Below are 24753 nucleotides of genomic sequence, written 5' to 3'. Positions count from 1 at the left end.
TCAAACCCAATCTGATCTCAAATTCCTTTTCACTTGCTATTATTCTGGTTCTTTAAAGGCACACTCACATTTGTTTTATTGTTCTTGTGGGGACCAAACTATTTCTTCCTATTCAAAAAACTATTTTCCCTAACTCTTAAAGGGATACTTTGGGATTTTGGCATTGAGGCCCTTTATCTACTTCCCCAGTCAGATTAACTCGTGGACACAAGTCTCTGTGTCCAGTTTGGAAGTTGCTAACACGTGTTATTGCAGTCGCTAGTTAGTATTGGCTCGCGAAACTACCTCTAACTTCTTTCATACTGCACGCAAAGACATACAATTGGTATCCACGAGTTAATCTGACTCTCTCTGCAAAGCTCTATAATGGAAGGAAACAGTGGTGGAGATGTTGACTTAGGAGTAACCCAACTTCATTCTCTACATCACTGTCCGCAATATTGTAAAACATCATAACAATTAGACAGTTCCCATTGCCTAGATCATTCCATATATTGTACTGTCAGTCTGTTATATCTGGAGTATTTCTCCTGTCTTATCCGGTGTCCTGTGTGAATTTAAGTATGCTCTCTCTAATTCTTTCTTTCTCTCTCTCTCGGAGGAGCTGAGCCCTACGACCATGCCTCAGGACAACCTGGCCTGATGACTCCTTGCTGTCCCCAGTCCACCTGGCCATGCTGCTGCTCCAGTTTCAACAGTTCTGCCTGCGGCTATGGAACCCTGACCTGTTCACCGGACGTGCTACCTGTCCCAGACCTGCTGTTTTCGACTCTCTTTCTTTTCAGCAGGAGCGATAGAGATACTCAATGATCGGCTATGAAAAGCCAACTGACATTTACTCCTGAGGTGCTGACCTGTCGCACCCTCGACAACCACTGTGATTATTATTATTTGACCCTGCTGGTCATCGATGAACATTTGAACATCTTGGCCATGTTCTGTTATAATCTCCACCCAGCACAGCCAGAAGAGGACTTGCCACCCCTCATAGCCTGATTCCTCTATAGGTTTCTTCCTAGATCCTGGCCTTTATAGGGAGATTTTCCGAGCCACCATGCTTCTACACCTGTATAGCTTGCTGTTTGGGGATTTAGGCTGGGTTTCTGTGTAGCACTTTGAGATATCAGCTGATGTAAGAAGGGCTTTATGAAAAAATTTGATTTACTGTAGGACACTGCTGGGGTGATTTCGAATTTTGTGCAGTAGTACATTCAACACAATTGCACACATTTCTTATATTCTGAGAACAGAACACTTTACACTTGTGTATTCACTGATGACATTTGTATGTAAAGTTTTGCAAAAAGTGGTCTAAGATATGCAAGTCAGGTATTAAAACCTGTTAAGGCTCGGGACAATACTGCCCCCTTTGGATGAATTGCATGCCCATAGTAAACTGAAAGGAAATCTGTCCAAAATTGCTAATATATGCATATAATAATTATTATTGAATAGAAAACACTCTAAAGCTTCTAAAACTGTTTGAATTATGTCTGTAAGTATAGCAGAACTCACAGGGCAGCCAATCTCCCAAACTAGTTTTGGCATCCAGAAAGTTGGGGCAACTTTGACGTCATCGCCCCCACCCTTCCCAACCAGCTATGGATCTTGGAACAGTTTCTATGTCTTCCGCGAGATGTCCTCTATCAGTAGAGCGTTTAATTGTGCAAATCCCGCGAGCTTTGACCCTTTGGCAGGCAAAATAGTGAGTGTCACGAGAAAATACATGCGCGTTCGGGCGCGCGTTGGACACAGAGATTTCTTTGTTCCAGCTTGCATGAGAAAAAGTCAGATTGTCCGGTTGAATTGAAAATTGTTTTGTACGTTAATAACATCCTAAAGCGCGATTCTGCACTTAGTTTGACCAGTTTAGTCGACATATATGTAATTTTGAAGTTTAGATGCGCAACTGTTCGGGACCAGAAGTCATTTTGGATGCATTTCAGCTGAAACTTGTAGCATATGCTAATACAAAGACACACGACTTGAAACAAAACGATGTATTGGGAAAGTATGACTCCTTCCACTACATTCTGATCGAAGACCATCAAAGGTAAGAGAATATTTATGTTGTAATTTTGTGTTTCTGTTGACTCCAACATAGTGGAGAAATATTGCTTATGTCTGAGCGCCATCTCAGATTATTGAATAGTGAACGATTTCTGTAACATTAAGGCATGTTTTTGCGCCCCCTCAGGCTCGTGCGGTGGAGGAGATCTTCATGGGCTATACTCAGCCTTGTTTCAGGGTAATAAGTTGGTGGTGTGTTGATATCCTTCTAGTGGTGTCGGGGCTGTGCTTTGGCAAAGTGGGTGGAGTTGTATCCTGCATGGTTGGTCCTGTCTGGGGGTATCGTCAGACAGGGCCACAGTGTCCCCCGACCGACCCCTCTCTCAGCCTCTAGAATCTATGCTGCAGTAGTCTATGTGCCGGTGCGGTTGGGTCAGTCTGTTATATCTGGTGTAATTCTCCAGTCTTATCTGGTGTCCTGTGTGAATTGAATTCTCTCTCTCTCCCTTCACAGAGGACCTGAGCCCAAGGATCATGCCTCAGGACAACCTGGCCTGTTGACTCCTGGCTGTCCCCAGTCTACCTGGTTGTGCTGAAGCTCCAGTTTCAACTGTTCTACCTGCGGCTATGGAACTCTGACCTCTTCACCGAACGTGCTACCTTGACCCAGACCTGCTGTTTTCGGCTCTCTTTCTCTCTACCCCACCTGCTCGGCTATGAAAAGTAAACTGACATTTACTCCTGAGGTACTGAACTGTTGCACCCTCTATAAGCACTGTGATTATTTTTTGATGTTCATCTATGAACGTTAAACATCTTGAGGAACAATGTCCATCCAGCACAGCCAGAAGAGGACTGGCCACCCCTCAGAGCCTGGTTCCTCTCTAGGTTTCTTCCTAGGTTCCTGCCAGTCTAGTGAGTTTTTCCTAGCCACCGTGCTTCTACATCTGCATTGCTGTTTGGGGTTTTAGGCTGGGTTTCTGTGTAGCACGTTGTGACATCTGCTCATGTAAAAAAGGGCTTTATAAATACATTTAACTGATTGATTGAAAATGATCTGTAAATATATTTGAGCATTTGGTCATTGCTGTTCCGCTATAGATATGTTTCAACACAGATCCAAAAATTGCTTGTAAGTGATTGAGAAAACCTGTAATAACGCTTGTTTGATGAAAGTGTGTGTGTATGTGTGTGTGTGTGTGTGTGTGTGTGTGTGTGTGTGTGTGTGTGTGTGTGTGTGTGTGTGTGTGTGTGTGTGTGTGTGTGTGTGTGTGTGTGTGTGTGTGTGTGTGTGTGTGTTTTTGTGTGTGTGTGTGTTTTTGTGTGTGTGTGTGTTTTTGTGTGTGTGTGTGTTTTTGTGTGTGTTTGTGTGTGTGTTGGAGATGGGCAGTGCAGGGGTCTAGCCAGTTGCACACACTGCAAGGCAGCCCGTGCTTATTGTAAGGTTGATCTAATGTGGAACACCTGTCTGTGGAAGAGCCTCTAAATAGAAGGCTCTGGCATGACAGAAAATACAGCAGGGATGTATTCAATAAGAACCAAACGGAAGCAAACGAGCTGAAACAGGGAGGGACGCAGTTGAATTTGTCCAATCAGAAAAGCTTGTTTTCATTTCTCGTGGTGTGCACTAATGAATACAAGCCAGATTCTGTGAACCCTTTCAACTAAGAAGCACCCAACATACAAGTATAAACAGACATGAATCTATATATTAGATTCTCTGCTAACTCTGATAGCACATCAGGACTAGGCTACATAATAACAGAATGGATCGAAGAAAATGAAGCTATTTTGATACTCGTGTGTGTGCGTGCTTGCTTGCGCGTGGTGGGGTGTTAGCAATTGAATTGCTCATTTTCCTCACACAGCAGCTGGTGTGTTGAGTGTGTTAGACTGTCAGTATCAAAAATAATTTAATAAGCCAGTGTTTGACTGAGGAAGAGCAGCACAAGCATTTCTACTCACAGGTGTTAAATTGCGGTGTGCTCAAAAGGCAACTGGATGAGCTAACTCAAAGAGAGATGCACAGTTAAATGCTGCTGGAGCACTCGCATCTCTTTAATACATGTTATTCAAATCGTGACTCTAGCCTAAGGTGCTATTCCAAGATTTGGTTGTTTGTCTCTACAGGTTTCCATTGTGTTAAGCTCCAATTTCAAGCACAGAAACATACATGACTTGAAATTAATTACATTTCTTTTCATTGCGAGGAAATCATATATTTATTTCCATATTGTCAGAGGATCCCGAGAGCTATGCAGGAATTATGCCAATGAACATCTGTTCACTTAAAATGAACTTGTACGTTTCACAATTTAATCCCTGAATCTTGGTGTAATGGTTTTTAGAGTCACGTTCCGTTTGCAGAACATCTTCAAAGACAAGACGAGAGACTTTCTGAAAATAATCAGTAGAGTTCAGTAGAGAACAGTGAGTACTAAGTCTAGGACTAACACCTAGTACAAGGAATAACAATTTCAATCCTGATAGGATGTTGCCTAGAAAGACATACATTATACCCCAGGCATGTGTGTATTAGCATGTAAGAGACAGATTTAATACAAGATACACTGAGTGTACAAAACATTGCTCTTTCCATGACAGACTGACCAGGTGAAAGCTAGGATCCCTTATTAAGGTCACTTGTTAAATCCAACTTTAATCAGTGTAGATGAAGGGGAGGAGACAGGTTAAATAATGTTTTTTAAGCCTTAAGACAATTGAGACATGGATTGTGTATGTGTGCCATTCAGAGGGTGTACAGGCATAGAACAAAGATTTAAGTGCCTTTGAACGGGGTATAGTAGTAGGTGCCAGGCGCACCGGTTTGTGTCAAGTACCGCAATGCTGCTGGGTTTGTCACACTCAACAGTTTCCTGTGTGTGTCAACAATGGTCCACCAACCACAAGACATCCAGCCAACTTGACACAACTGTGGGAAACATTGGAGTCAACCTGGGCCAGCATCCCTGTGGAACACTCTCGACACCTTGTAGAGTCCATGCCCCAACGAATTTGAGGCTGTTCTGCAACTCAATATTACGAAGCAGTTCCTAATGTTTGGTATACTCAAGCCCTGCTGGGACTCAGGCTGTCCTAAGATGGACACCCTAGAATCTGTATACAAATGTTGTGAGTGCATGGGGTCACTTACTGGGATCACAGTCACTTACTGGGATCACAGTCTGAACGACAGGCCTTCTTAGAGAGCAGCCAGCTCCACTCATGCCTCTGGAGCGTATCCCCTCAAAGATCACCTCCAAGTTCCTACGCTTCCGCAGAAGAACCTCGGCCCGGTTCCCCCCCCCCCCTCAATATTAATATTCCATGGAATACATTGGTAAGGTTTCCATAGGAACTCCTACTGAGCATATCCTAATATGGTTATTCTATACAGTGGCAAGAAAAAGTATGTGAACCCTTTGAAATTGCCTGGATTTATGCATAAATTGGTAATCAAATTTGATCTTATCTTCATCTAAGTCTCAACAATAGACAAACATAGTGTGCTTAAACTAATAACACACAAATGATTGTCTTTTTCTTGTCTATATTGAATACATAATTTAATCATTCACAGTCTAGGTTGGAAAAAGGTTGTAGGCTAACCAGGCCCTATAGGGTATAATGGGTCATGTACCTGTTTTTTTTTTGGTGGGGTAACTGTTTATGATTGTTTGGGGTACCTTTTTGGGCTTGTTTAGGGTACCTGTTTGAAGTTGTTTGGAGTTGTTTTGGTTGTTTGGTGTGATTATCTTGTGGTTAGGCTCTCGCTGGCCATTCCTTAAATATACATGTCTCATCTATGATATGTGATTTATGGTCATTGCAAGGACAGAGGTAATCTCATACAAAAACCCTGAGGTACAGTATAGTCAAAAAACAGAAGTTTACTGTAGCTTCTTGGACTACCAAATGTTTGCCAAGGGTCTCCGTTTTCATAGCCACTGCAATGAAAGAGCCTGGACCTAATATACTCTAACAGATGACAGATAATGTTATTTTGTATTCAGAAGTTTAAAAGCATATTAAAATGCACCCTAGGGTGAGCCATATACATTCTGTTTTCTCTCTACCAGCCTACTATATGCCCATGAAGTCCTTGCGAGAAGTCATTTTGTTACGGAGAGGGTAAAACATAGATTAATAGCCAGTTTTACCACAGGATTGATCTAGATTTATGTGCGATATAGGAAGGGAGCTCCATCCATAAAACAAGTCTCGGCGCTGCAGCTGATGAGTGGATCGTACAGGCACGGGTTCATATTTGATGCCTCGATGCGATATCAATTGAGGCACTTATCAGATCAATTTCAGAGTTTATTCGAAAGAGTTCACACTCTCCGCAGCCAAACCCGTAAATCCACTTTCTGCATAATGAGGCCGGCTATACATTTACATAATTGTATCATTGGTATAAATTATATCACATTTGATGATAGACGCAGGACCCTAAACGGACGGCGAAAGTTGTAATCGCCATTAAAATAAATATTCAATCCATCTCCCCAATGTCTTACTATTATATTGAATGTCCTGGTAAGATGAAATCCAATTTATATTCATGGCCTTTTCATTTTATGGGGCCGCCGGCAGCTGATTGGCTGTCGGCTCACCTTCAAATCAGAGAGCATTATGTTTTTTTTCTTCTATTCTGTCGAATATTCCGCTGTTGAGAAGTAAGGTCTATGAGTAAAGTAATGTGGAGGCAGATGTGTTACTATGGCCGCATTTGCACAGGCAGACGAATTCTGATATTTCTTTCACTAATTAGTATTTTGATCAATCACATCAGATCTTTATACATCAATTAGTGAAAAAAATATCTAAATTGGGCTGCCTGTGTAAACACAGCATGTACATGTATTTTTCACCAGCAAAAGACTGATCATTCAAACATTGTATAACTTTTGGCCTTTTGGACAATATAATGAAGATACGACCAGTCAAGACCAGAACCGTGGACACCAAGGCTGACAACTGCTGAGACTGAAACTGTCCTAATATGGACACCGTACCTATGGAATCTCTATGGGTCCAATTAATTGGGATTTCATCTGTTTGAGAGGCACTTAGATCTTGACAGAAGCAGATAGGCACTACAACAATTCAAACAAGCATTCTGACTCATTGAGTAATACTGTACTACAGTAATACCAAGGAACTTACTTGCTAAACTCTGGGAGAGGAAAGTATTGAACATTTGGTTGGGGGCACCTAGATTCACCAAATAAAACTGCAATGATTGAATGAAATCATAGCCGCAGGAAGTAGGAGTGCTGAGGGTGCTGCAGCACCCCCTGGAAATTCTGAATTAAAAAAATCGATATTATAGAAAATAAAATGCAAATTATAATAATAATAATCATTGCACTAAAGTAGTGCACTGGGCCTTTAATAGTCCTCTATTAGCAGGCAAAAAGATTTGTCCAGCAGGTCAAAAGTAGCGCACTATATATAGAATAATGTAGGGTGCCATTTGGGATGGGCCCAGTGTCACAGACTCCCTAAAGTGTTTGTTACCTCCCGATGGGCTGAGCCACTGTTAGAGTGGTAACAAGTACAATCATGACATAACTCAGAAGTTCCCAATGCTGATCTGAATAGACAGTTCAATGGAGTAAACGTTGCGTATTTAGTGTGTAAAGCCAGGTACATGCAGTCCTCCCTACCTATCAAGGACTCCTGAGTCAACTACAGTTCCCTTCCCAAACACCTTTGAAGGCAGACCGCCTCTCTGTTGATATTGTATTTACACTGTCCTTGGTGTGTGTGTGTCGGTGTGTCGGTCTCTCTCTCTCTCTCTCTCTCTGTGTGTGTCTGTGTGTGTGTACATGTCCTCTCAACATGCATGGCCTGTACGCTGATTTACATGCCTTGGTGACAATCCACATGTGACCCATTTCCAAACACTGGGAGTGTGACAGAGGTCACTACTTCACAGGAGAGGCATTTAAACTTAGACAACGTGCCTTTTTGAACATGTGAACTTTTATTTGCCGTAATAACAAACTCGTATGTAATCTGTAAATCTGAAATCACGAAGACATGGAGAAAATACACAATCGTGCCTAGTCCTGATTGGTTGAGATAATGAGGGGGCAGGGACATTCACGAGAAAGGGAGTCCAATGCTGTCACATCCTGCTCTCCTCTACCGCGGATATTTGAAATATCTAATTGGATTTACTCATATTTTCATCATGGACAACATGCAAAGTGTAGCTACAGCTATCAATAACAGTGTTGTCCTGAATACTGCTGCTGGTATCAACAAGGCTCTCTGTCTTCTGTGGCAAAAGCAGTCTGGACTTGTCGGAGCTGAGTGGGAAGGATTCTTTTTTTTTTTTTTCAGTCTGCCTTGAATCATCATAATCCATACACAGGTAAGAGTCCACAGTTAAAATGCCAAGGGAGCTACATGTGCATATGGTATTGTCTCAACTGTATCCAAAAGTTGTTTTCATCAATAGCTATTGTCAGACATATACAGTTGAAGTCGGAAGTTTACATACATCTTAGCCAACTACATTTAAACTCAGTTTTTTTCACAATTCCTGACATTGAATCCTAGTAGAAAATTCTGTTTTAGGTCAGTTAGCATCACCACTTTATTTTAAGAATGTGAAACGTCAGAATAATTGTAGAGAGAATAATTTATTTCAGCCTTTATTTCTTTCATCACATTCCCAGTGTGTGAGAAGTTTAAATACACTCAATTAGCATTTGGTAGCATTGCCTTTAAAAATGTTTAACTTGGGTCAAACGTTTTGCGCAGCCTTCCACATTTCCCACAATAAGTTGGGTGAATTTTGCCCCATTCCTCCTGACAGAACTGGTGTAACTGAGTCAGGTTTGTATGCCTCCTTGCTCAAACACGCTTTTTCAGTTCTGCCCACAAATGGTCTATATGATGAGCTCCAATACCTTGACTTTGTTGTCCTTAAGCCATTTTACCACAACTTTGGAAGTATGCTTTAGGTCATTGTCCATTTGGAAGACCCATTTGCGACCAAGCTTTGATGTCTTGAGATGTTGCTTTAATATATACACGTATTTTTCCGCCTCATGACACCATCTATTTTGTGAAGTGCACTCGTCCCTCCTGCAGCAAAGCACCCCCATAACATGATGCTGCCACCCCCGTGCTTCACAGTTGGGATGGTGAACTTCGGCTTGCAAGCATCCCCCCCTTTTCCTCCAAACAAAATAATGGTCATTATGACCAAACAGTTCTATTTTTGTTTCATCAGACCAGAGGACATTCCTCCAAAAAGTACAATCTTTGTCCTCATGTGCAGCTGCAAACCGTAGTCTGACTTTTTTATGGCAGTTTTGGAGCAGTGGCTTCTTCCTTTCTCAGTGGCCTTTCAGGTTATGTCGATATAGGACTCGTTTTACTGTGGATATAGATACTTTTTTACCTGTTTCCTCCAGCATCTTCACAAGGTCCTTTACTGTTGTTCTGGGATTGATCTGCACCTTTCGCACCAAAGTACATTAATCTCTAGGAGACAGAACACGTCTTCTTCCTGAGTAATATGGCTGCGTGGTCCCATGGTGTTTATACTTGCGTACTATTCTTTGTACGGATGAACATGGTACCTTCAGGAATTTGGAAATTGCTCCCAAGGATGAACCAGACTTGTGGAGGTCTGCAATTCTTTTTCTGAGGTCTTGGCTGATTTCTTTTGATTCTCCTATGATGTCAAGCAAGGAGGCACTGAGTTTGAAGGTGGGCCTTGAAATACATCCACAGGTACACCTCCAATTGATGTCAATTATCCTATCTGAATCTTCTAAAGCCATGACATCATTTTATGGAATTTTCCAAGCTGTTTAAATGCACAGTCAACTTAGTGTATGTAAACGTCTGACCCAATGGAATTGTGATACAGTGAATTAAGTGAAATAATCTGTCTGTAAACAATTGTTCCAAAAATTACTTGTGTCGTGCACAAAGTAGATGTCCTGATAGACTTGCCAAAACCACGAAACAAGATGTAACTCTTTGGCTTGAATGCCAAGCGTCATGTCTGGAGGAAATCTGGTAGCATCCGAACGGTGAAGCATGGTGGTAGCAGCATCATGCTGGGGGGAATGTTTTTCAGTGGCAGGGACTGGGAGACTAATCAGGATCAAGGGAAAGATTAACAGAGTAAAGTACAGAGAGATCCTTGGTGAGAACCTGCTCCAAAGCGCTCAGGACCTCAGACTGGGGTGAAGGTTCACCTTCCAACAGGACAACAACCCTAAGCACACAGCCAAAACAACACAGGAGTGGCTTCGGGATAAGTCACAGAATGTCATTGACTGGCCCAGCCAGAGCCCGGACTTGAACCTGATCGAACATCTCTGGAGAGACCTGAAAATAGCTGTGCACCAACGCTCCCCATCCAACCTGACAGAGCTTGAGAGGATCTGCAGAGAAGAATGGCTTCGTCTCTATGGGGTACTGTGTGTAGATTGATGATTAAAAACAAAACAATTTTAGAGTAAGGCTGTAACGTAACAAAATGTGGAAAAGATCAAGGGGACTGAATACTTTCCAAATGCACTGTTTCCCCAAGGATTAATATAGAGCAAGTGTGAAAATCGAAGCAAAATGTTTGAATTCCTTTTTCTCCTAAATGGGATTATAAATGTATCAACATTTAAAGCAGCATTACTTCCTCATGTTTCCTCCAACTACAGTGCATGATATGCCACTTTGAAGCTCAGAGTCTGTACTTTTATCCAATATAAAAACACATTTTCAAATTTTGGAACATACGACCGAAAAGAGATGGTCGGCCACATTTGAATCTCAACAGAGCAGTCCTTAGTCCACAGTGGCAAGAGGTACTCCTAACTCCTAATCTAAGCTGATTGTACTGTGACCTTAGAACTCGTGTGAGACACTTTTCCCCTCATCTCCATGACAGTGACCTTTCAGAAAGGTCATGTTCCATCTACGTGAAAGAGGGCGATATGTAAAGTAATCAACACATCTCCTCAGATCCTGCAGGTCAGTCTGCCACTCAAAGTCAGACAGTCAAACAATCAGTGGGTTGGAGTCAAATTCCAGGTCCAACTGTGCACAGTCTGGGGTCAAAGCATTAATGCTCCCGTCTTACACAGAGACTAGGGTTTTATCCCCGTTCCATCTGTTACTGCCCGTCTTCCCCTCTGTCAATTCATAACTGTCTCAATAATGTGGAAAAAGAATCCCAGGTCCAACACTAGCATGCTGCACTATCCTGAGGCCAATCAAATGCCTGGTTGGCTCAAAATCCAATCGATGCAGCTCAGTTAAACGAGCAGGGTAGTAAAATGAGAATAATGTAGGGTATTACCTTCATACATGGAAATGCACTACTGCACTTTACAGCCCCATATGTGATTCCTGATCTGTGATGTGAATATTTTAATTATAATTACCTCACCCTGTACAGTCCTCTATCCCCATGTGTTTTTGTATGGTGTTTGTTGCTGGTTTATATGTCCTGTAATGTGTTTTTGTATGGTGTCTGTTGCTGGTTTATATGTCCTGTAATGTGCTTTTGTATGGTGTCTGTTGCTGGTTTATATGTCCTGTAATGTGTTTTTGTATGGTGTCTGTTGCTGGTTTATATGTCCTGTAATGTGTTTTTGTATGGTGTCTGTTGCTGGTTTATATGTCCTGTAATGTGTTTTTGTATGGTGTCTGTTGCTGGTTTATATGTCCTGTACTGTTTTTTTTATGATGCAAGACAGATTTCTGTGAAAACAGAATAGCCTACAATTCTGTTATCTTTGCTTATTATATCCATCGAGTGACATCACAGAGATGACACCATTGAGAGCCAGAATGGATGCTGTGGGGGTTTAGATGATGTTTTTAACAACCATCCCCTCAGCCACCAACTTCTGACAAGGCACACAATTAGCTTCAGGCTCTAATGGGTTGGACTCGTAATGTGCGTCTCAAATGCATTCTACTCCCTAATAGTGAACTGCTTTTGACCAGGCGCTATATAAGGAATAGGGTGCCATTTGGAACGCAGGCCACTCTCATTGCCTGTAGCTATCCTTCTCACACCTCCACCGTGAGTTCTGTTACGCTAGCTTGTGCTAGCAGCCCAGCCTCTTGCATAACAGTTGCCTCCTTTATCAGGGGAAGCTTAATGAAATGCTAATTCCAGTAGGTGGGATACTACCCCTCACATCTAGAAGAGGAATAAGAGGCTTTGCTGGAATTTACATGACTTTCTGACCTGCTTTGCAAATTAAACATAATGGTTCCTGCTGTATGTGCAAGCTCACACACCCACAGGGAACCAAACCTGTAACCTGTACACTAACACACAAACACATGCACAACCGAGTCACACACAAACACAGGATGCCACAAGTGTATGGGAACACACAGAGCAGTGTATGTGTGCTCAACATGCACGGCTTGTACTCGATCTACTACCCACACGAATTTGAATCTAAAAATAATTGTCATTAGTACTCACCCTTCATACAAACATAGTGATAGAGGTAACAGTCTCTCACACACAGGGAGAAACATCTGTACACTAACACACACACACTTAGAGTACTACCTTGCCAAGTTTAATCATGTTTGAGATTAAACAAACCATGCACAGTAAGAAACAAGAGAACTATGGTTATGGTTAGGTTTAGAATAAGGGTTAAGTTTAGGGAACATGCCGCAACAACTTGCAAATTAAACAAGCACAAAGTAAAAAAAACAACAAAACAATTGCAGGGTGTCAGATTAAAAGAGGAGCAGCTCAGCCCAGATGGTGGGGTCTGCCCTGGTCTGGGACAACCCTCGCAGCTTCCGCACCCCCCCTTGTCTCTACCCTCCTGCAGGTCTCCAAGCTGTGGAGCACTGGCACGGAGAGTGACAGGTGTCTGTCTTGCCCCTCTGAAAATTACAGTGAACATGGCAACAGGACTGCAGCTCTAACATGACATTACAGTACCTGGCACCCTATTCTCTTTGTAGTGAACTACTTTTAAAAAGGGCCCATGGGGTCAGGTCAAAAGTAGTGCGTTACAGTGCATTTGGAAAGTATTCAGACTTCTTAACCTTTCTGACTTTTACAATCTTATTATAAAATAGATTTAATGATTCCCCCCCGCCTCATCAATCTACAGACAATAGCAAATAATGAAGAAGCGAACAGTTGTTATAGATTTTTGCTAATTTATTACAAATAAAAACAGAAATACCTTATTTACATAAGCATGCAAATCCTTTGCTATGAGACTCGAAATTGAGCTCAGTTGCATCCTGTTTCCATTGATCAGCCTTGAGATGTTTCTCCAACTTGGAATCCACCTGTGGTAAATTAGATTGATTGGACATGATTTGGAAAGTTACACACCTGTCTATATAAGGTCTCACAGTTAACAGTGCATGTCAAAGCAAAAACCAAGCCATGAGGTTGAAGGAATTGTCCTTAGAGCTCCAAGACAGGATTGTGTCAAGGCACAGATCTGGGGAAGGGTACCAAATTATGCAGCATTGAAGGTCCCCAAGAGCACAGTGGCCATCGTTCTTAAATGGAAGAAGTTTGGAACCACCAAGACTCTACCTAGAGCTAGCCGCCCGGCCAAAGTGAACAATTGTGGGACGAGGGCCTTGGTCAGGAAGGTGACCAAGAACCGGATGGTCACTCTGACCGACCTCCAGAGTTCTTCTGGAGATGGAAGAACCTTGCAGAAGAACAGACATCTCTGCAGCACTCTGCCAATCATGCCTTTAAGGTAGAGTGGCTTGACGGAAGCCTCTCCTCCGTAAAAGGCACATGATTAGCCACTTGGAGTTTTCCAAATGGCACCGAAAGGACTTGCAGACCATGAAAAACATGATTCTCTGATCTGATGAAAGTAAGATTGAACTCTTTGGCCTGAATGCCAAGCGTCACGCCTGGAGGAAACTAGGCACTGGTCATCACCTGGCCAATAACATCCCTACGGTGAAGCATGGTGGTGGCAGCATCATGCTCTGGGGATGTCTTTCAGCAGCAGAGACCGGAGACTAGTCAGGATTGAGGGAAAGATGAATGGAGCAAAGTACAGAAAGATCCTTGACAAAACCTGCTCCAGAGTGCTCAGGGCCTCAGACTGGGGTGAATGTTCACCTTCCAACAGGACAACAGCCCTAAGCACACAGCCAAGACAACGCAGGAGTGGATTTGGGTCAAGTCTCTGAATATCCTTGAGTGTCCCAGCCAAAACACAGACTTCAACCCAGTCGAACATCTCTGGAGAGAACTGAAAATAGCTGTGCAGCGACGCTCCCCAGGGACACACCCCATGCAACCTGACAGAGCTTGAGAGGATCTGCAGAGAAGAATGGGAGAAACTCCCCAAATGCAGGTGAGCCAAGCTTGTAGCGTCATACCCAAGAAGACTCGATGCTGTAATCTCTGCAAATGGCTCTTCAACAAAGTACCAAGTAAAGGGTCTGAATACTTATGTAAATGTGATGTCAGGTTTTTTTTGTGCAAAAATTCATAACCTGTTTTTGCATTGTCATTATGGGGTTTTGTTTGTAGATTGATGAGTGGAAAAACAATTTAATACATTTTAGAATAAAACTGTACTGAAACAAAATGTGGAGAAAGTGCAGGGGTCTGAATACTTTCCGAATGCACGGTATACAGTCTAGGGTAACCATGGCAACGACTCCTAATTATCTATGCATCAGTAAAACGGCACTTACTAACTTTATTTGCTGACATCCTGTGGACAACCAATGCTTTTGGTGGAAACAAAGCTACTGCATTTTCTGCTGTAATCAATATATTTGCTAGCTTGAGTGTCCATCTGTTCGTGCTATCATGCCAACTCCTTGTCACTCATTGTCATGCCAAACATGTTAGAGTTGGCAAAAGCACAAACAGATCTGGGACCAGGCTATGGAATTGCCCAACTCTATTCCATATGTCCATTCCTCAACATACTGTAGCTAAAATAATGAATGTTCCGCCCCTTTACCAGGAAGCCTATTGCCTGATGCTTTTTTGGGAAATGTAGTACCAGAATTGGGAGGTTGTAGGTGCCACGAGACTCCTTCCACACAGAGCTCTTCATGTGAGCCTTATCACCTTTCAATCCCACTCTATCGGCCTCCAGATAGACAAAATTACCTGGGAGAGAAAGAGTGAGACAGAGAGAGAAAGACAGACGGACAGAGAGGGAGGCGTGAGGCAGCATGATACCAGCCTCCTCAGGTTGCTCTTGCTGCTGGCGACAAATTACAGTGAGGTGATCGGGGTGCAAGGGAGAGGGGTCAGTGTGTGGTGGTGTAATCACTGCCACAGGTGCCCCCGGATGTGTGCCATTTCAGAAACAGAAAAGGAAACACAGAAAAAGTTTCACGGGTCAATGATCAAACATCCAAAGACAGAAAAGAAAGTTTTGGATTGAACATGAGTCAGTGATCTAAAACTGTGAGAATTAACCCCTTCTTACCAGGGGCGAAAATCTGATATCAACTTTAGAGGGGACAATTACATGACATTTTCTCAAGAGCAATTCCTGAGCCTACCTTGTAATATGTTAAATGTATATTGAGGGAACCATAATTACTACTACTGGATAATTGATATGTACGTACAGTAGTTAACTGAAGGGTTGTCCCAACTTGTTAAAATGTTTAAACCATTATAATACTACTAATAATAATTGTTATAGCAGTGTTCCTTATCAGTCCAGTATGTATGCAGGTATTTGTATTTACAACCAGCAATACCAAGCAAGGCCCGTAGGTGGTAATGGTACTGTACACTGTATGCGTGCAGGTTTCATTAATACAATGAACATGGTGCGATCTCATCTCAAATAATCTTCATTGAGAACCATCACGAAGTTGGTCTCCGCACTGAACTGACCTTTTTATTTAACTTTTTCTGATTCATTTATATAGTCATTAAATATGTGCCACTGGTTTGAGTCTATTACAACATCTTTACAAGAACATAAGTACAGTTCTAAAAGCAAAATAACTACTTCAATGAAAAACCCAAACATCCTTCAGAAATACTTAGTTATTGTTCAGTCAGTGTCTCAACTCTTCAAACAACAGCTATGGACAAGTATGTTACACAAAGTATGCAATTTTAAATAAAATAAAATAAGCGACAGTAAGTAAGTGTACTGTCATGTACCAAAAACTACTAAACAAAATAACAAATATCATACTATACACCAAGGGTTCTCAAACAGGGTAGGTGGACCCCTAGGGGTCCCTGGTGTAATGGCAAGGGGTCCATGAAATAAAAAAGTGTAATGAACGTGTAACGGTTCTTGTCTGTCGAAGGAGAAGCGGACCAAAATGCAGCGTGATATTTTTGAGACATGTTTAATGACGAAGAAAACGACAATAAAAAAACAACAAACGGAACGTGAAAAACTATACAGCCTATCGGGTGAACAACAAACACAGAGACAGGAACAATCACCCACGAAATACTCAAAGAATATGGCTGCCTAAATATGGTTCCCAATCAGAGACAACGATAAACACCTGCCTCTAATTGAGAACCACTCCAGACAGCCATAGACTATGCTAGATAACCCCCACTAAGCCACACACCCAATACCTAACAAAACCCAAGACAAAACACACCACAATAAACCCATGTCACACCCTGGCCTGACCAAATAAATAAAGACAAACACAATAAACTTTGACCAGGGCGTGACGGAACGTGTTCAGCAGCACAAGGATTCCACTAACTTTACATATCATATAGAGGGGTGGAGGTCCCTGAGGACCACTCAAAACCTTGCCTGCCTTTCATCAAAATATGCAGGGGTTCCACTACTCAAAAAAGGTTGAGAACCATTGCTATATACACTACTGAACAAATATGTTTGAGGGTTTCAATGGATCCAACACATTGCTGGCAGATATTTTCCCTAAAGACTGTCCAGCTTGTCTTTATGTACATTGCAGACAAAATTCTGATCAGCACCTCAACTAGGTCAACCAACCCCTGCACCTTCACTGGAAGCCTCCTGAGGACCTCTGCTGCCTCTCAACTGCTGCTACAGGGGTATTTGTTTGCGAAAGAGAGGCAACTGCACAGAAAGAGAATCTATGTTCAGCTCAGGGTACTGATCTAGAGACTCATCCAACTCCCCCGTGAGAAGCACTCTTTCCAACTTTTGCAGAATGTTAAGACTGTCCTGGTCAAAACGGTCGCCAAACTGAACCTCCACACCATCCAACACTTTAAAAATTCTGCCCTATAGTGATCCACTGCTTTGCCATCAAATCGTCTTGAGTGGATTTAATCAATGTTGTTGCTTTCTCATACAGTGCAGGGTAGCTTTTGTCATTTCTGCTGTTTACCCCACACGCTGGATAACTGGACACTGATTGGATTTAGCTGGTGTGCTGTTAGTTACACAGTGGCGGTGGGTTTGGCAGTTTTGATGTGCTGTGAATTTTACAATGGCTTTTCTCCCGTTCCTAAATCGTGCACTAATGAAGGCAGCATCTGCTCTTTGGCCAAAAGATGGCTGGCTTGAAAACCCTTGGCTCCAGTGAAAACACAAAACTCTTATTAATGGATTATAAGGTAGCCAGGGGAAATCGCGAAACCATCTCTCTTGAAAGGTCAACACTCTGTTGGCAAGAGTTTGCGGTTCTATAAATTGTGGGTGTGGCTGATATGGTTTTGTGCCCTCACTGAGGTAACTGGACAATGCTGTGCCACTGTCCCCTATACTGGTGCAGCTGGCAATAAGGGTGACACCTGGTCCTGCCGTGGCTGTGCCACTGTCCCCTATACTGGTGCAGCTGGCAACAAGGTTGACACCTGGTCCTGCCGTGGCTGTGCCACTGTCCATATACTGGTGCTGCTGGCAGCAACGTTGACACCTGGTCCTGCCGTGGCTGTGACACTGTCCCATATACTGGTGCTGCTGGCAACAAGGTTGACACCTGGTCCTGCCTTGGCTGTGCCACTGTCCCATATACTGGTGCTGCTGGCAACAAGGTTGACACCTGGTCCTGCCGTGGCTGTGACACTGTCCATATACTGGTGCTGCTGGCAGCAAGGTTGACACCTGGTCCTGCCGTGGCTGTGACACTGTCCCATATACTGGTGCTGCTGGCAGCAAGGTTGACACCTGGTCCTGCCGTGGCTGTGCCACTGTCCCATATACTGGTGCTGCTGGCAACAAGGTTGACACCTGGTCCTGCCGTGGCTGTGCCACTGTCCCATATACTGGTGCTGCTGGCAACAAGGTTGACACCTGGTCCTGCCGTGGCTGTGACACTGTCCTCTGAAGTCTCTCTCCCTGTCTCTTTCACCACCCTCACTGTCTCACAGTCATAATGACATCATTGCCTAATGACATCATTGTGAAACATTTCCATTAGCATTTTACTTCTTTCTAATGAACATTTTATCAACTAGTCTTAGGCTCCTAGGGTTCTTGCTTTGCGTTTTGGTGTACTGAAAAATAATCTGATGTCTGTCTGTCTTTTTACCTTTTTCTACCTGGCAGGCTGGCTAGCTGCACAAACAAACACACACACACACCCACACTATTTACAGTAGGAGATGGGCTTCTATCATCTTATCTTCTATCATTCTATATGGGCTTCGATCTAAAAGGTAGCTAACAAATGTGAAACGGATTGCAGTGACAAGAGTTGACAGCTGTATGAGTTCACCATTTACACAACCAACCTTTTGTAATTTTAATATAGTTTGTTTCATATTGGCTGGCTTCCAACAATAGCTGAATTTGCAAAGCTAGCGAGCACCAATTCTGTGTCTGTGGTGATTGCTATAATATTTGTTACCGTCAGTTTACTCCAAGATCGGCACATGTGATTCAAAGTCCCATAGCGTCAATTTAGCTTTTGCAACGAGACCATTAAAGATATTTAAGACAATGGTAGAAGACAGTGTAGTTCTGTTCAGTTGGGAGTTCAGTTTATCGCTAACCTTATCACAGGGACTTTGAAGCACTACAGCTGCATGCTGATCTTGGAATAAACTGACGATAGCAAAGATTCCATCTTTGACGATGCCACATAAATGGAATAGGTACTAGCAAGCTTGATAGTTCATGTTAGCCCACTAGCTCTGCTCATTCAGCTAGTGTGTGTGTGTGTGTGTGTGTGTGTAAACCCTGCCAAAATAAAAACAAAAAAACATTGTTATGGCGCGATTGGATGGATTAACCTCACGTCAGTTATGTGCATTGAGTGCCTTTCAGACAGTAGATACGAACCCTCTGTTACCTGCCAGATAAGGAACTGGCAGTGGATCAAACCATTGTGAGGCAAAGGGTGGGGAGTTTCTCCCATTCTTCTCTGCAGATCCCCTCAAGCTCTATCAAGTTGGATGGGGAGCATCGCTGCACAGCTATTTTCCTGTCTCTCAAGAGATGTTCGGGCAGGTTCAAGTCTGGGCTCTGGCTGGGCCACTCAAGGACATTCAGAGATTTGTCCCGAAGCCACTCCTGTGTTGTCTTGGCTGTGTGCTTAGGGTTGTAGTCCTGTTGGAAGGTGAACCTTCACCCCAGTCTGAGGTCCTGAGCACTCTGGAGCAGGTTCTCATCAAGGATCTCTCTGTACGTAGCTCTGTTCATCTTTCCCTCAAGCCTGACTAGTCTCCCAGTGCCGACCACTGAAAAATATTCCCACAGCATGATGCTGCCTCCACCATGCTTCACCGTAGGGATGGTTCCAGGTTTCCTCCAGGCTTGACACTTGGCCTTCAGGCCAAAGAGTTCCATCTTGATTTCATCAGACCAGAGTATATTGTTTCTCCAAGTGGGCTGTCATGTGCCTTTTACTGAGGAGTGGCTTCCGTCAGGCCACTCTACCATAAAGGCTTGATTTGTGTGGTGCTGCAGAGATTGTTGTCCTTCTGGAAGGTTCTCCTATCTCCACAGAGGAATTCTGGAGCTCTGGCAGAGTGACCATCGGGTTCTTGGTCACCTCTCTGACCAAGGCCCTTCTCCCCCGAATGCCTGTTTGGCCAGGCGGCCAGCTCAAGGTAGAGTCTTGGTGGTTCCAAACTTCATCCATTTAAGCATTTGATAGAGGTCACTGTTCTTGTGCACCTTCATTGCTGCAGACATTTTTTGGTACCCTTCCCTAGATCTGTGAATCAACACAATCCTGTCTCGGCACTGTAAGGACAATTCCTTCGACCTCATCACTTGGTTTTTGTTCTGCCATACACTGTCAACTGTGGGACCTTATATACACAGGTGTGCGCCTTTCCAAATTATGTCTAATCAATTGAATTTGACACAGGTGGACTCCGATCAAGTTGGAAAAACATCTCAAGGATGATCAATGGAAACAGGATGCACCTGAGCTCAATTTAATTTGTTCACCGTATTTAACCAGGTAAGCTAGTTGAGAACAAGATCTCATTTACAACTGCGAGATAAAGCAAGAAGGCCAAGATAAAGCAAACCAGTGCGACACAAACAACAACACAGAGTTACACATGGAATAAACAAGCATACAGACACAATAGAAAAAAAGAACATTTATATACAGGATATGCAAATGGCGTGAGGAGGTAAGGCAATAAATAGGCCATAGTAGCGAAGTAATTACAATTTAGCAGATGATGTGCAAGTCAGTTAGCTGCTCAGATAGCTGATGTTTAAAGTTAGTGAGAGAAATATAAGTCTCCAGCTTCAGCGATTTTTGCAATTCGTTCCAGTCATTGGCAGCAGAGAACTGGAAGGAAAGGTGGCCAAAGGAGGTGTTGGCTTTAGGGACGACCAGTGAGATATACCAGCTGGAATGCGTGCTACAGGTGGGTGTTGTTATCGTGACCAGTGAGCTGAGATAAGGCGGAGCTTTATCTAGCATAGACTTATAGATGACCTGGAGCCAGTGGTTCTGGCGACAAATATGCAGCGAGGACCAGCTGATTAGAGCATACAGGTCGCAGTTGTGGGTGGTATAAGGGGCTTTGGTGACAAAACAGATGGCACTGTGATAGACTGCATCCAGTTTGCTGAGTAGGGTTTTGGGTATTGAGTAGAGTAAGGGTCAGGCTTAAGTAGAGTGAAGAACCACTCAGTTGAGAGGGGGTATGTAAGGTCAGGCTGCCAAGCACTAGGGCTTATGTCCAAATGGCACCCTACTCCCTATATAGTGTACTACTTTTGATGAGAGCCCTATTTGCCATGGTCAAAAGTCATGCACTACATAGGGAATAGGGTGCCAGTTGGGACACATTAGTGCTGTATTGTAATATGGGTCATGCTACAACATGCAGCCAGGAGACTAGGGAAATAAACACAGCCCGACTGGACAAAGGTGTGAGATAACTAAAAGTCTTATCCAGTGCAAAAACAACAGCTGTGCAAATTCCCTGTGGATTCTGTTTGGCTCTGGTCTTAAGCCCCTAGCAATTATCACACACACCACACACACATGCTAGATAAACAGCTGTAAGATGGCAGTAAAGTAAAGAAAAGGGAGCTCACCTCTGCATGATCCAAATTTCAACTTCATAATGTAGGGGGGGAATCACATGCAGCAGAAACTGTCAAATCCCAATGCACACAACTTATTCAAGCAAGCCCTTCCGAAGAACTTAACCAGATAGCCAGGACACAAGACAAGCAAAGAGACCTAAAAAGACAATAATTAACGTTGTATATGAAAAGTAAGCCAAGCGAAAGCAAGCAGCCCATCTGAATGATACATTAGCATCTCTTTAAGTCAATGTCTTAGGAGGACAAAAGGAGGGAGCAGTTAGGCATTGTATCAGAAGGAGGGGGAGTAGAGGGCTGAGGAGGGGGGATGTTGGTGCTGGTTTTAGGCTGTATAGGAGCCAGGCATTCCAGTGGGGTCAGACTTGGGGTTTGGGAGTATTAAAGAGGGAGATGAGGTGTGATGAAGAAGGGTGGTCCCAGTAATTAAAGCAAAGAAAGGGGGATACATCCCCCATAAATCCCCCTAATCCTTTGTTCCCCTTCTTCAGGTGCACAGGACCAGAAGGAATCTGCTACCACCACAGTGACATGGGATGCATCCCAAATGGCAGCATATTCCCTCTATAGCGCACTACTTCTGACCAGTGCCATATAGGATCGTGATATGGAAAAGCAGGAAGCCGTTTCTCCTCTGGAGGTAACAAAGAAAGAGTTTGGTCTACCATGATAGTCCATAGGCTACACTGTCAAAAATTTCCATACATTCAAGTCATTACAAGTGTTGAAATTTGTTTATGCCTTTGTAAGGAGATGATGATGTACTTGTATGTTCCAGACCTGGTTTCAAATAGTATGAAATTGTTTAAAACACTGCGTATGTGCTTGATTAAGCTTTCCTGGCTTAATGGACCAAACAGAATAGGCCAAAAACCGCAAACCACTTGGCACACAAATTGTATTTGAACTCAGGTCTGATATGTTCTACCATAACAGCAAAGCAAGACTAGTTTCTTCCACTATTCACCTCTTCCTCCATCATTCCCACTGTAGAAAAGGCCCATGGAGTTGCTGGAATAATCCTTTAATTCATTGCCACTTACTCAGCTGGGCCAGGGGCGCTTTAATTAGGTCAGGTGAAAATGTCAGACAGATCTCAACTCCATAAAAGTAGGAAATTACCATCGCCTGATCTCGCTGCTTTCTCTTCCTTAACTCCGTCTGATCCAAAAGTTCTGTGTGTCCATGAATCCACGTAAGTCCACCGACTCTGTTACCTTTCATCTGAACTATCTGTGGCGATCGGGGGTGTGGGCCATCAGTTATTGCTTATAGTTATTACCGCGGAGCGCGGCTTGAAGCGCACGCTTCAAACAAATTGTGTAATGTGAATTGTCAATGATCATGGCCCTACGGATCCTCATAGGCCAATTATTCAATCGTTATGGTTAACCTCTTGAAGCTAGGGGGCACTATTTTTATGTTTGGAAAAATAGCATTCCCAAAGTAAACGGCCTATTTCTCAGGACCAGATGCTAGAAGGTGCATATCATTAGGATAGAAAACACTCTAAAGTTTCCAAAACTGTCAAAATATTGTCTGTGAGTATAACAGAACTGATATTGCAGGCGAAACCCTGGAAAATCCAATCAGGAAGTGCCTCTTATTTTGAAACCCTTCTCTTCCTATGCATGCCTATCCCCCGTTTAAAGGGATATCAACCAGATTCCTTTTTCTCTGGCTTCCCTAAGGTGTCGAAAGTCTTTAGACATAGTTTCAGGCTTTTATTTTGAAAAATTAGCGTGAAAGATCACATTGCGTAAGTGGATAGGTGGGGGCTCTCAGAGTGAGTTTTTGCGCTACAGAGTAAAGCTGCCATTGTTCCTCCCGCTGTTATTGAAAAACCTACACACTCGGTTGATATATTTTAAAAACAACCTGAGGAATGATTATAAAAAAAATGGACATGTTTCTGTGAACATTATGAAGACTATTTGGAATTTCCAAATAAAATTCCAGACCGCTCTTTCCTGTGGATTTCTGAACATAACGTGACAAACAAACGTCGGTATTTTGAGTATAAAAATAATCTTTATGGAACAAAAGGAACATTTGTTGTGTAACTGGGAGTCTCGTGAGTGAAAACATCTGAAGATCATCAAAGGTAAACGGTTAATAAACTGGATTGTTGACTTCCCTAATTATGTTAATCATGAATGATTGTTATGATATGATCTTTGGGATGAGGAATTTGATCGGATACATGTTATTTGTTTCCTTTGTGATGCAGCACAGACTACTCAGTAAATATACCACTTTATGGTTAAAGGAATTCCTGCCTCAGTCTCATCCATTCCTCTGTCACCTGACACGTGACCACCTGTTCATCTTCACTGTCAGTCATCCTACCTGTCCAACAACCCACACAGATTCCACTAATCTTTCAATGGTCCTTCGAGCCAGATGATGACTGAACCAAAGACAGGTGAAAAGGAAATGGAGGCGGAGAGGGAAGAATTGTCTCCATTGGAAGGAAGAGACGAGGACAGAGCAGCTGAGGGAAAGATCTTGGAACAAAGGAAATATCCAGGAGCTAAGCCTAAAGCAACAAAGGCTTCATCCTCAGAAGCACCAGAAGAACCAGTCAAGCACCTGGTTATCTTAAGGATTACGTGGTCAAGTTTCCGACATCAAAGCCCACCAGAGCTCAAAGTGGTGATGGATCAACTACGTTTCAGCCATCAACCATCCCCTTTGAGCCAAGGACCGGAAACTGCTTTGGAGCAGGAAAGTGGTCTACAGGAAGAACCCATTGAGGTGACTCCCACAGCACAGGTCGACCGGCTTCCTGAGGCAGGCTCCGCTCACCCCTTTACTAATGGGAAATCGTCAAGGCACTCTAGACGGAGGGGGAGTTCGACCAGTGGATACCCCTTTGGAATTGGCCATGGCAGCCGCCATTCACTAGCCCTCAGCGATTCACAGACCACTGTCCTACAAGAGGATGAAACTATTAGCTTTGGAGGAAATTGAGCGTCAGATTGAGGAGGAACGACAGGCTGACGAACGATGTCACCAATTGGATGTGCCGGCCCGTAGAGCTCTACAGGAACGGGAATTCATTGCCAAGGACCTGGCACAGCAGCGACGGCACCGTCAAGCCAGAAGGGAATTGGAGGAGGCACGGATGGTCTCATCCTTCCTGGAGAGGAACGAACAGGGAGTTGACCTGACCACCCCTCCACATGAACCTGACCTGTCTACATTTTCTTCCCAATCTGCCCCTCTGGTATTGCATGGCACACAGTCCCCGGAGGCTCCGGGG

The 24753-nt window shown here is 43.3% G+C and overlaps 1 pseudogene; it reads right to left on the bottom strand.

The window, feature by feature from the left end:
• The window catches only part of LOC135521643 (MAM and LDL-receptor class A domain-containing protein 1-like), a 61196-nt pseudogene extending 41439 nt beyond the window's left edge, over window positions 1–19757 (bottom strand).
• Between the last annotated feature and the right edge of the window lie 4996 nt (window positions 19758–24753).

Source organism: Oncorhynchus masou, chromosome 30, assembly GCF_036934945.1.
Source record: "Oncorhynchus masou masou isolate Uvic2021 chromosome 30, UVic_Omas_1.1, whole genome shotgun sequence".
Lineage (NCBI taxonomy): Eukaryota > Metazoa > Chordata > Actinopteri > Salmoniformes > Salmonidae > Oncorhynchus > Oncorhynchus masou.
The sequence above is the reverse complement of the archived record's forward strand: the minus strand, read 5'-3'. Positions and strand labels throughout refer to the sequence as shown.